The sequence below is a fragment of the Mesoplodon densirostris genome, chromosome 14 (assembly GCF_025265405.1).
Source record: "Mesoplodon densirostris isolate mMesDen1 chromosome 14, mMesDen1 primary haplotype, whole genome shotgun sequence".
Classification (NCBI taxonomy): Eukaryota; Metazoa; Chordata; class Mammalia; order Artiodactyla; family Ziphiidae; genus Mesoplodon; species Mesoplodon densirostris.
Window position 1 is genome coordinate 60,866,358 of NC_082674.1, and position 12,895 is coordinate 60,879,252.

General features: G+C 38.8%; 1 pseudogene; it reads left to right on the forward strand.

Annotated features, from left to right (window-relative positions):
* Positions 1–2,026: 2,026 nt before the first annotated feature.
* Positions 2,027–11,716, forward strand: LOC132501355 (ATP synthase F(0) complex subunit C3, mitochondrial-like; annotated as a pseudogene).
* Positions 11,717–12,895: the final 1,179 nt, after the last annotated feature.

Genomic DNA, 12,895 nt, shown 5'->3' on the forward strand with positions numbered 1-12,895 from the left:
TTTCTCCAAATCCTCACCAGCATTTGTTATTGTGGTCTTTTTGATGACAGCCTTTGTGACAGGTGTGAGGTGCTATCTCATTGTGGTTTTGATTTGCATTTTCTGATAATTAGTGATGTTGAGCATCTTTTCATGTGCCTGTTGGTTGTCTGTTTGTGTTCTTTGGAAAAATGTCTATTCAGTTCTTCTGCCCATTTTTAAATCAAGTTGTTTGGTTTTTTTTTTTTTTTTTTTTTTTTTGCGGTATGCGGGCCTCTCACTGTTGTGGCCTCCCCCGTTGCGGAGCACAGGCTCCGGACGCGCAGGCCCAACGGCCATGGCTCACGGGCCCAGCCGCTCCGCGGCATATGGGATCCTCCCAGACCGGGGCACGAACCCGTATCCCCTGCATCGGCAGGCGGACTCTCAACCACTGCGCCACCAGGGAGGCCCTGGTTTTTTTTTTTTTTAAATATTGAGTTGTATGAGCTGTTTATATATTTTGGATACAAACCCTTTATCAGTCATATCATTTGCAAATATCTTCTCCCATTCAGTAGGTTGTCTTTTCATTTTGTCAATGGTTCTTTTGCTGTGCAAAAGCTTTCAAGTTTAAATAGGTCCCATTTGTTTATTTTCGCTTTTGTTTTCTTTGCCTTAGGAGAGAGATCCAAAAAAATAAAATTGCTACGATTTATACTGTTGTTGTTTTTTTTCTTGTCTTACCTCACTAGCTGGGACCTGCAATGTAATGCCAAAAAAAGCAGGGAAAATGGTTATAATGATTGAACGGCATTCCTCAAAATTCACGTCTGCCTGGAAACTTAGAATGTGAACTCATTTGGAAATTGAGTCTTTGCAGCTGTAACCAAGGATCCAGATGAGATAATACTGGATTAGGGCGGGCCCAAATTCCAATGAAAGCATTCTGATAAGGGCAGAAAGGACACACACAGCCACAAAGAAAAGAAGGTGATGTGAAGATGAAGGCAGAGGTTGTAGTGATGTATTTACAAGTCAAGGATTGCCAGCGACCACTGGAAGTTAGGAAAGAGGGTCATGTCCCTGTTTCTCCCTCAGAGCTTTCAGGAGAAACCAACCCTGCCAATACCTTGCTTTTCGATTTCTGGTCTCCTGAAATGTGAGAATACATTTCTGTGTTTTTTGGTTTTTTTTTTTTTGCGGTATGCGGGCCCCTCACTCTTGTGGCCTCTCCCGTTGCGGAGCACAGGCTACGGACGCGCAGGCTCAGCAGCCATGGCTCACGGGCCCAGCCGCTCCACGGCATGTGGGATCTTCCCAGACCTGGGCACGAACCCGTGTCCCCTGCATCGGCAGGCGGACTGTCAACCACTGCGCCACCTGGGAAGCCCCATTTCTGTGTTTTAAGCCACCCATTTTGTGATTTATTAATACAGCTCAGGAAACTAGTGCAGTGGGCATCTTTATCTTTTTTCTGGCATTACTACTGTATTTATTTATTTAATTTCTCTCTCTCTGTGTGTGTGTGTGTGTGTGTGCGTGTGCGCGTGTGTGCGTTAGTTTTAAATCTGAAAGAAATTTTAAAAATTACATTCTTTTAAAAAATTATTTTGAATAGGCAATGTATTTAAATGGTTCAAATTTAAAAGGTATAAAAGGCTATACTCCAGCCACCCACCGCACACACTGTTCTGCCTCTTATTTTTTGCTTGTCACTAAATATAGCTCAGTGATTATTCTTGATTATTCTACAGATTCCTTGGTCATTTCTACAATTTCACAGTATTTTTATTTGTTGAATGTACCATAGTTTTTAAACTAATTCCTTACTGGTGGATATTTAGGATGTTCTCAATTTTTTTGCAATTACAAATATTGCTCAGTGAATAATCTTATATGTTTGTACAACTATGAGTACATCACCAGGATAAATTCCTAGTAGTAGAATTCCTAGTAATTCCTAGGAATTGCTGTTTCAAAGAGCATGTGCTTTTGTAATTTTGATAGATATCGCCAAATTGTCCTCCATAGAGATCACAACAGTTTACACTCTAAATAGAAATATATGGGGGCGCTGCTCTCGGCCTTAGCGCCATCTTCTGATAAACCTCCGCGTCATAGGACCGGAGTGGAGGAAGATGCGAATGCGCATGCCGAAGCGCAAAAGAAAGATGAAGCGGATGTCACAGTAAACTCTTACACCCATGGAATCCACAGGGGCAGAAACAAGGGAAGCCAGAGGCCAGGGACGCTGGTGCAAATTGTTGGACTGCATGCCTACTGCCTAGAACTTGTCTCAATGGATCTGAAACATATATGGCCATTCTGATGGCCTTGACCACCTTTGAGAGACCCACCTTGCTCTTATCAAAACAGCCTCTTTTGGTCCTTTGCCCTGGACCTGGGACATTCTGGACTAGTTCTGTTCTCAGTTGTGACTGAATGTAACATGTGTACAATAGATTTTCTCTCTTGCTATCTTAGCTGAAGAAAAAAAATATATATGTGGGAGTGCTGATCACCCACACTCTAACCAATGTAAGTCATATTTTTTGATCTATGCTAATCTGATAACAATAACAATGAGTTATTTTTTCCTTTTTGATCTATAGGTGCTGTGTTGGGAAACTAGTCCTTTGTTTGAAATATGCTTAACAAATATTTTCCTTGATAATTTACTCTTTAATAATGTTTTCCACACTTTCTGATTTTGTGAATTTTTTTTGTAAATTGGTTTTTTTCCCTTGGTGCTAGTATGTAGCTGTGATAGGTGTCAAGCCAGAAAAAAACAGAAATTTAGCATGCCTGAGAGATTGTATTTTCAGAGAATCCTTATGTGACTTTGGCAATCTTTAGTCAAAACTTGAGGGCTCTTATTCTGTGTTTCAGGTAAAATTTTAAATCTGAGAACTGTATCTTGATGGACACATAAGTTTTGCAAAGTTTGCTTTGGCACGAGGGAAAAACTGTGGTCATTTAAAAAAAAAAGAAAAAAAGTAGATATAAAAATAAGCAGGAAAAAAACCCTCTCAATCTCTTCCACTGTTAACACCAGGCTTTTTATGACATATACTTTTGGATATATGATTGCATATATATTTTGTTGTTTAAAAATGGAACATACTATAGATACTTTAAACTTTTTCAGCTAATCGTACAAATCTAAAAAATGTAATAGGTTAATAATATTCTATTGTATGAATATAAAACAGTTATGTGGTCTGTCCTCAATTATCGCTTCATGCTCATCCTCTTCTTCGTAGTTATTCATTATTGCCTATTCTCAACACTTGGCCTTGGCCATCTGCTCTTCTCACTCAATATTATCTCCCCAGGTAATCTCATCCATGGTTTTCAGCTTCAATTATTAGATACATGCCAGTGACTTCCAAATTTACATCTCCTAAGCCTCTTCTGAGCCCCAGCCTAGGTATCTAACTGCCTATTTAGCACTTCTAAATGTGTCAAAGACACCTCAAACTCTGCGTATCCAAGCTAGACAGAACTAATGAATCCCCTCTCCCCCAAACCTGGCAGTCTTCCAGTGTTCCCTGTCTAAGTGAATAGCAAGATCATCTGTCCCACTGAATAAGCCATAAACTTAGGAATCACCATTGCTGCATATATCACCTCTCCCCTCTATCTACTGTATTACCAAACCATACCAATTTTTCCTCTTAAATATCTCAAGTCTTTTCTTGTCTTACTGTTTTCAGTGCCAGCGTCTTAGTCTCTGCTATGATCTTTGGCCAGACCAGCTGGTTTCCTGGACCCAATCATGTATTTTTTGTAAGATACAATAAAAATAAGTTACTGGAAAAAATGAAATAATTAACAAAGATAAAGTACAAGCCTCACATTTTATTAGATTTAACAGACATAAAACTGCTCTGTCAAATTGGTATAAAAGTTTCTGAACACTCTTGATGTTTGCACGTAACTTGATGTGTTGCATTCCCAGTGCTTAGCAAAATGCCTGGCATATAGAAGACATATCGAATAAATAAATTAATAAGTGTTTGTGAAACGAAAGATATAACTTTGGCAATTTGGGGACATTTAAGTTGTTTCCAGTGATTGGCCATTTTGAATACTATGAGAATGTTCTCATAGTATAGTTAAATCTTCATTTCTTTTTTTTTTAAATTGAAGTATAGTTGATTTACAATGTTGTGTTAGTTTCTGGTGTACAGCAAAGTGATTCAGTTATACATATATATATATATATATACACACACATATATATATACACATATATATTCTTGTTCATATTCTTTTCCATTATGGTTTATTACAGGATACTGAATATATTTCCCATTCTATATATAGTAGTTTGCATCTGCTAGTCCCAAACTCCCAATCCAACTCTCCCCCGACTCCCTTCCCCCTTGGCAACCACAGGTCTGTTCTGTGTCTGTGAATCTGTTTCTGTTTCGTAGATAAGTTCATTTGTGTCATATTTTAGATTCCACATATAAGTGATATCATATGGTATTTGTATTTCTCCTTCTGACTTGGTAAGTTGGGAGGTTGGGATTGACATATATTGTACACACTACTGTATATAAAATAGGTAACTAATAAGGACCTACTGTATAGCACAGGGAACTCTACTCAATTCTCTGTAATGACCTATATGGAAAAAGAATGTAAAAAAGAGTGGATATATGTATATGTATAACTGATTCACTTTGCTGTACCCCTGAAACTAACACAACATTGTAAATCAACTATACTCCAATAAAAATAAAATAAAATAAAAAATACGGGTGTTCCCTGGCTGTCCAGTGGTTAGGACTCCGTGCTTCCACTGCAGGGGGCCTGGGTTCAATCCCTGGTGGGGAACTAAGATCCCTCAGGCCGCGCGGCACAGCCTAAATAAATAAATAAATAAATAAACTAAAAAAAAATAATAATAATAACCCTGGCAACCATAAGTTTGTTTTCTACAACTGTGACTCTATTTCTGTTTTGTAAATAAGTTCATTTGTACCATATTTTAGATTCCACATATAAGCTATATCATACGATATTTGTCTTTCTGTGTCTGACTTACTTCACTCAGTATGACAATCTGTAGGTCCATCCATGTTGCTGCAAATGGCATTATTTCACTCTCTTTTCTGACTAATATTGCATTGTACATATGTACCACATCTTCTTTATCCATTCATCTGTCGATGGACACTTAGGTTGCTTCCATGTTTGGCTATTGTAAATAGTGCTGCAATGAACATTGGGGTGCATGTATCTTTTCGAATTATGGTTTTCTCTGGATATATGCACAGGATTAGAATTGCTGGATCATATGGCAGCTCTATTTTCAGTTTTTTAAGGAACCTCCATACTGTTCTCCATAGTGGCTACGCCAATTTACATTCCCACCAACAGGGTAGGAGGGTTCCCTTTTCTCCACACCCTCTCCAGCATTTGTTATTTGTAAGTCTTCATTTCTTTAGGATCAATTCCTATATATAAAATTGCTATATCCCGGGTGGATACATTTTTAAAAAATTTTTATTGGGGTATAATTGCTTTGCAATGGTGTGTTAGTTTCTGCTTTATAACAAAGTGAATCAGTTATACATATACATATATCCCCATATCGCCTCTCTCTTGCGTTTCCCTCCTACCCTCCCTATCCCACCCCTCTAGTTGGTCACAAAGCACCGGGCTGATCTCCCCGGGTGATGCAGCAGCTTCCCACTAGCTGTCTATTTTACATTTGGTAGCGTGTATATGTCCATGCTACTCTCTCACTTCATCCCAGTGTACCCTTCCCCCTCCCTGGGTCCTCAAGTCCATTCTCTAAGTCTGTATCTTTATTCCTGTCCTGCTCCTAGTTTCTTCAGAACCTTTCTTTTTTTTTTAGATTCCATATATATGTGTTAGCATATGGTATTTGTTTATCTCTTTCTAACTTACTGCACTCTGTATGACAGACTCTAGGTCCAAGGGGTGGGATACATTTTTTAAAAAGGTTTGTTTTTGGAAATTCCCTGGTGGTCCAGTGGTTAGAGCTCAGTGCTTTTACTTTGGGGTCCCGGGTTCCATCCCTGGTTGGGGAACTAAAATCCCTCAAGACACAAGGCATGGCCACAATATTTCTTTTAAAAAGGTTTTTGTTATGCTAAATTGCCTTCTAGAAAGACTGCATCCCCATCGATACTGAATGGGAAAGCTCATTTCTGTTCCTTAGGAATAGGCCTCTTTCTCTGTTAAGCTCCTTCAATCAATTTGACTGTTTCAGTCTTGGCCTCTGTCTTCGGGCAGCTTTGAGGTGGGGAGGCACAGCTTGTCTTCCACTTGTCCCCAGTCTGCATCCCAGAGACTGGCTCACCTATGTGCTATTTACCTTCGTCCCACCTAGAGCCATTTGGGGTGGGCTGGAGGAGCCAGGAAGGACCTTGGCCCTTCAGCTGTCCTGGTTCTTTGGCTCTTCCTGGATCCTGATCAGATCTCCCATTGTGTCTCCTTCTTTACTTTAGCATGCCGTAGAAGTTTTGGCTTTTGCACCCTAGTAAGGTTATTATATCTGACTCACACCATTTTGGGATTTCTGTCTAGGCAATAAAGGTACCTCTTTGCAAGGTTATCTATCGTATTTCCTATTTGCTTTCAGATGGACCAGTTTGACTGAAGCTTGTTCTTTCCTGCAAGAATTATATGCCAGAAGTAGCCAATTATATGACTTAGAATAGTTTTTGACTTTGAGATACAGAAAAAAACAATTCAAACAAATTTATTGTCTTATGTAACCAAAAGTTCAGCAGTAGGGTGGGCTTCAAACTGCTAAACATCAGCAATGGCTCATTTATGTCATTACAGACCCAGGTTTATTCCTCTCTTCATCTGCTATTATCAGTAGAGGCTTCATCCTACAGTAGAGGCGTCATCCTAAGACTGGCTTCTTGTGGTGGCAGGGAAGCTGCCAGTAACTGTGGAGAGCACCAGAGACTTCCTTGGTGATTTCTTGGAATAGAGGCAGGGAGGATCTTTCAACTAAAATGAAATAAATCTTTTTCCTTAGTCTGATTGGAACAACCTAAGTCATGTGTTCACATCTAAAATTTTCTAAAATCCTCTAAAGCTTTAGGTGTGATAGGCACAAAGTCAGTGTTCCAAGTTACAGCAGTTTTAATGAGCTCCTTTGTAACCACAGAATAAGACTTGCTACTTCCCAGCCAGAGATAGAAGAATCCTCATGGCATTCCATACTGTAAGGTCTATCATTGCCACCCCTCCCCTTTTCCATATCAATTCATATATTAGTTAGGACTCTGGTTTGCAAGTGACAAATACCCATCTCAAACTGGCTTAAAGAAAATGGGAATTTATTTACACATGGAACTGACAGGGCTGTGGAATAGCCTGGATTTGGGCATGCCTGGATATAAGGGCTCAAGTGATGTCATCTACGTCCTCCTTTTTTCTCTAGTAGGTTTTCTACATTTGGTAGTCATGAGGGTCACCAGAAGCTCAAGACTCACATGTTATCAGTTTAGCAACCTTGGCAGAAAGAAAGCATCTTCTCTGATAAGTCTGGCAGAAAAATCCCAGAGAAGATTCTGATTGGCTATGTCCTCATTCCTGAATCAATCAATCATTCCCATTCCTGACCATGGGAATGGAATATTCTGACTGGTCATGTGTCTACTATGGTCAGGGGAGGCAGATCAGCCACACCTAAACTATTTAGAAGTGGCTCCCTTCTGGAAAAGGGTTTGGTTACTGGAAGAAGGCAGGATGAATGCTGGGAAGGCAAAAATAACAGCTGCTTACTATAATGGTATTTTAGCAATTCGAAGGAGGTCAATTTGGCTAGAGCAGTGGCTCTCAAATTGTGGTCTCCAGACCTACTGAATCAGAAACTCAGCAATCTGTGTTTAATAAACCCACCAGGTGATTCTGATACAGGATAAAGTTTGAGATCCAGTGATAAAGAGGTTTCCCTCAGGGGCTATGGAAGTGCAATGGAGCTAGCAATTAATTTTGGGTATGGGGGGATTTCTTAGGGGAGGTGGAATCTATTTGGGTCCTAAAGTAGGAGGTGAACCTCATGTGTGAGGAAATTTCCATCTCGTACTCTCTAACTTCCTACTTTTCTTTTTCACTGAAGCCTGGCTGATGCCAATTTACCATATTTATCCTGCCTCTTTGAGCCACTGTGACTCATCTTTTCTTTCTCCTAGAATATCCTTCTTTTTCTCTTCACTGATTCAAACCCTAGCCATCCTTGAAGGTTCAGCTCAAACTTTCATCTTTTCCAGGAAATCTTACCTGATAATCTCAATTTTCACATGTTTAATGCTTCCTTATATACCAGGTACTGGTATATAAGGTGTACTCTTTTTTTTTTTTTTTTTGCATTTTAACACGTGTAGATTTATGTAACTACCACCATAATCAGAATAAAGAACGGTTTCCTTATATACCAGTTAAGTACCATGGTAAGTACTGGAATTGCTTAAATGAATTATACTCCCTGGTTTAAAGGCTATATGCATATTTTTAAAGATGCCATTAGAATGCCCTCTAAAAACGGCTCTACCAATTTACATATTCACCAGCGTGTGAGGCTGCTTAGTTCCCCACATGCTCATCACCACTATAGACACTATCGGTCTTTCTCATTTTTGCCAGTCTGAAAAATGTACAATATCTTGTTGCTGTTTTAATTTGCATTCCTTTGACTTTTAATACACCTGAACATCTTTTCTTTGTTGGCTATTTGCATTTCTTCTATATCTTGCTTGTTAATACCTGTCTTAGTTTGGGCTTTGGCAGAATATCATAGAATGAGTGGCTTATAAACAACAAAAATTTATTTCTCACAGTTCTGGAGTCTGGAGTCTGGAAGTCCAAGATCAGGGTGCCAGCATAGTCGGGTCTAGTGAGAACCATCTTCTAGGTTGTATCTTCTTGTTGTATCTTCACATGGCAGAAAAAGAGCTATAGAGCTCTCTGGGGCCTCTTTTCTACGGGCACTAATCTGGTTCATGAGGGCTCCATGTTCATGACCTAATTACCTCTCAAAAGCCCCACCTCCTGGTACCATCACATTTGGGATTAGGATTTAAGTTTATGAAATTTTGGTGGGAGGAAAGCATAAACATTCAGTCCATAACAATATTCTAAGCCCATTAGTTTTTAGTTTTTTTGATTTACTATATTAAAAAAATGATTTTTTTCTTTTGGTGTACTTTTTTTTTTTTTGCATTTTAACACGTGTAGATTTATGTAACTACCACCATAATCAGAATAAAGAACGGTTTCATCATTCCAAAAACCTCCGCTGTGCTAACCCTTTGTAGTCATACTTTCCCTCGACCCATAACTTCTGACAACTACTGATCTAAGCTCCATAACTATAGTGTTGTAGTTTTGAGGATGTCAAATAAATGAAATTGTATAGTTTGTAACCTCTTAAGGCTGGATTCTTTCACCCAGCATAATGTTTTGAGATTCTTTCAAGTTGTTGCATGTATCAGTAATTTGTTCCTTTTTACTGCTGAGTAGTGTTAACTGTGTAGATGTACCACAATTTCTTTATCCATTCACCCTTTGAAGGACATTTGGGTTGTTTTCAGTTTGGGACCATTACAAATAAATCTGCTATGGACATTTGTGTACAGTTTTTGTGTGAACACAAGATTTTATTTCTCTAGGGTAGATACTCAGGAGTGGGATTACTGGGTTATAGAGTAAATGCATTTAGCATTACAAGAAAGGAGTAAACCATTTCCTAGAGTGGCTGTATCATTTTGCATTCCCACCAGCAATGTATCATATTACCTACTGCCCTTGCCACAGCTAATTAAATTAGGGGTAATTGCCTTAGCTAAAAGGTGTATTACATTAACCAGACCAGTGACTTATGAGTGGACTAGCATGAGAACTCTGCAGAAAAGGGGACAAGAATATCCGAAAAAATTGAATCGGAGACTCTCAAAAAGAAGAGAGGCAAAAGCCAAGATTAGAAGTGAAGGAGAAATCTAGAAATACTGAGTCACTTATTAAGCAGACTTATTAAAGTAGGGGACAACAATTGCCTGTTTCAGAGGGAATGAAGAGAGAAGTCAGCAGAGCTGCTGTCGGATCATGAATGATGAAAAGTTCATAGCCCATTGTTCCTTGAAAACTGGCCTTCCGGTAGCCGAGCTGAAAACTTATACTTTTTTTTTCTTTTCTGTGTAGCCTTAAGATAAACTCTCATTAGTTATGAAAGGAACCTTTAATATAAAAGCTTTATTGAGATATAATTAATATACCATAAAATTCATCCATTGAAAGTATTCACTGTTTTTCAGTATATTCATAGAGCTATACAGCCATAACCACAATCAATATTAGAAACATTTTCATCACTCCAAAAAGAAACTCCATACCCATAGCCAAACAACCTTTCTTATTATAGGGACCAGGCACAGTTCCTGCTTATCCCTGAGTAACAGTTTTCCTTTTCTTGCAAGTCTGTGAAAGTATTCAAACAAGACAATCACAACTCACTGCAGAAACCAGGTATCAACCCACCTTCTTGAAATTACAAAGCCTACCTCCCACATGGGAGTTCTTGAGTACAACTCCCGTGGGGTCCTGTGTGGTGTGTGGTGTCCTTCTCCCCCAGGCTGTAAGTATATGTGTAACAAACTGCTCTCAATCTCATTTGTCCCGTTTTGGTTGTCATGTGTTCAGGCATGCCCTTAATCCTAGAATGGGTGTCCCACCCTCACTAATGGGTGATTAAGGAGGAAATTAAAACAAAGTGCCCAATAGCTAATTTGGTCAACACACTTTAAAATAGTTAATTGAGATTTTCCAGTCTGAGGGGCAGGAAAGAAAAAATAAAAATTTAAAAAATGAACAAAGCCTAAGAAGTGTGTGGGACATCATCACATGTACCAATGTATTATAGGAGTCCTAGAGAGAGAGGAGAGAGAAAATAGGGCAGAAAGACGTTTTTGAAGAAATAATATACAAAGACTTCCCCGATCTGGTGAAAGACATGAAATTACATATCTAAAAAGTTTAATGAACTCCAAACAGGATAAATTCAAAGAGATCCACATGAAGACACAATATAGCCAAATTGTTAGAAAAGACAAAGGGAGAATCTTGAAAGCAGAATGAGAGAAAGGACCTCTCTTGTACAAGGAAGCCTCGGCAACACTGGCAACCAGTTTCTCTTCAGAAACCGTGTTGGCTAGCCGGCAATGGGATGGCTTAAACTGCTAAAAGAAAAAATGGTCAACCAAGAGTTCTATATCTGGTAAAACTATCCTTGAAAAATGAAAGGGAGCCTCACTCCTTCACCTGCCACTGCTGCCACCTCCAGGAAGAGGGAAAGTGGGGGAGGAGCCCATGTCACCTGTCACCCAAGTCCTCCAACTATGTCACCCCAAAGATATAGTTCACCTATGCCAAGCTTGTCTGCACCCCAACTCTGATCTAAGCTGGATCCAGGATTGCATCCAGAGGAATTTCTGCATCATCGATATTCTCTTTGACTGGAGAGAGCTCTGCAGTATTTAATGGGGCCCAGAATGGTGTCTCAACGAATCCAGTGGGAGTTTCCGACCAGTACAATAAGCAGAGGCATTGATACTGCAGTCCTTGGTGACCTTATCATTGGTTATGTCAGAAACCCTTCATGAAACAATAACTGTTCTCGTATGCTATTCTTGGATTTTCCTTCTCTGAAGCATTGGTTCTCTTTTGTTTGGTGGTTGCTTTCTTGATTTTGTTTGCCTTGTAACAGAAACTACTGCTTAAAATGTTGTCATTTGTGGGCTTCCCTGGTGGTGCAGTGGTTGAGAGTCCACCTGCTGATGCAGGGGACATGGGTTCGTGCCCCATTCCGGGAAGATCCCACACGCTGCGGAGCAGCTAGGCCCGTGAGCCATGGCCGCTGAGCCTGCGCGTCCGGAGCCTGCGCTCCGCAACGGGAGAGGCCATAACAGTGAGAGGTCCGCGTACCGCAAAAAAAAAAAAAAAAAAAAAAAAAAAGTTGTCATTTGTATTAATTACAGATGGAATTCTGTGTATCTTACTGTGACTCTGAAAACTATAGTGTTGGTGTCATGGAAATGTATGTTATTTCCAAAGTTATTTTATTAAAGGTTAAAAAAAAAACAAATGAAGGAGAAATGAAGATATTCCCAGATAAACAAAAACCAAGGGAATTAGTTATTAGTATACCTGCCCCATAAGAAATGCTAATGGACGTCCTTCAGGGTGAAATGAAAGAGCAGTAGACAGTAACTTAACGCTATATGAAGAAATAAAGAAAAATAGTAGAAGTATCTACATAGGTGAATGTAAAAGTCAACATTATTGCAAGTTTGGTTTGTAACATTTCTTCCTATATAATTTAAAAAGCAAATATATGGTGTAAAGCAATAACAATAAATCTATATTAATGGGCACACATTGTATAAAGATATAGTTGGTGACAGTAGCAACATAAGGAGGGTGGAGCTGTAAACAAGCAGAGTTTTTTAATATAATCAACACTGAATTGGTAGAAAGTCGATTTTATCTAATACTAATATATCCACTTCAGCTTTTTATTATTGCTATTTGCTTGGTATATGTTTTTCCATCCTTTTACTTTCAACCTATTTGTATCTTTGAGTCTAAAGTGTGTGTCCCATAGACAAAATATATTTGGAGATATATTTTTATCTATTTTGATGAGCTCTGCCTTTTGATTGGATTCTTTAATCCATTCACATACAATGTTATTATTTATGTGATTGGATTTATGTCTGCTGTTTTACTTTTAATTTTCTGTTAGTCTCATAACTATTTCCCTCCTTTATTTCTTTTGTATTATGTGGATGTTTTCCTACTGTAATATCTTAATTCTTTTAATAATTTTTTTATTATATAGATATTTTTGAATTATTTTCTTAGTTGTTGCTCTAGGGTTTAC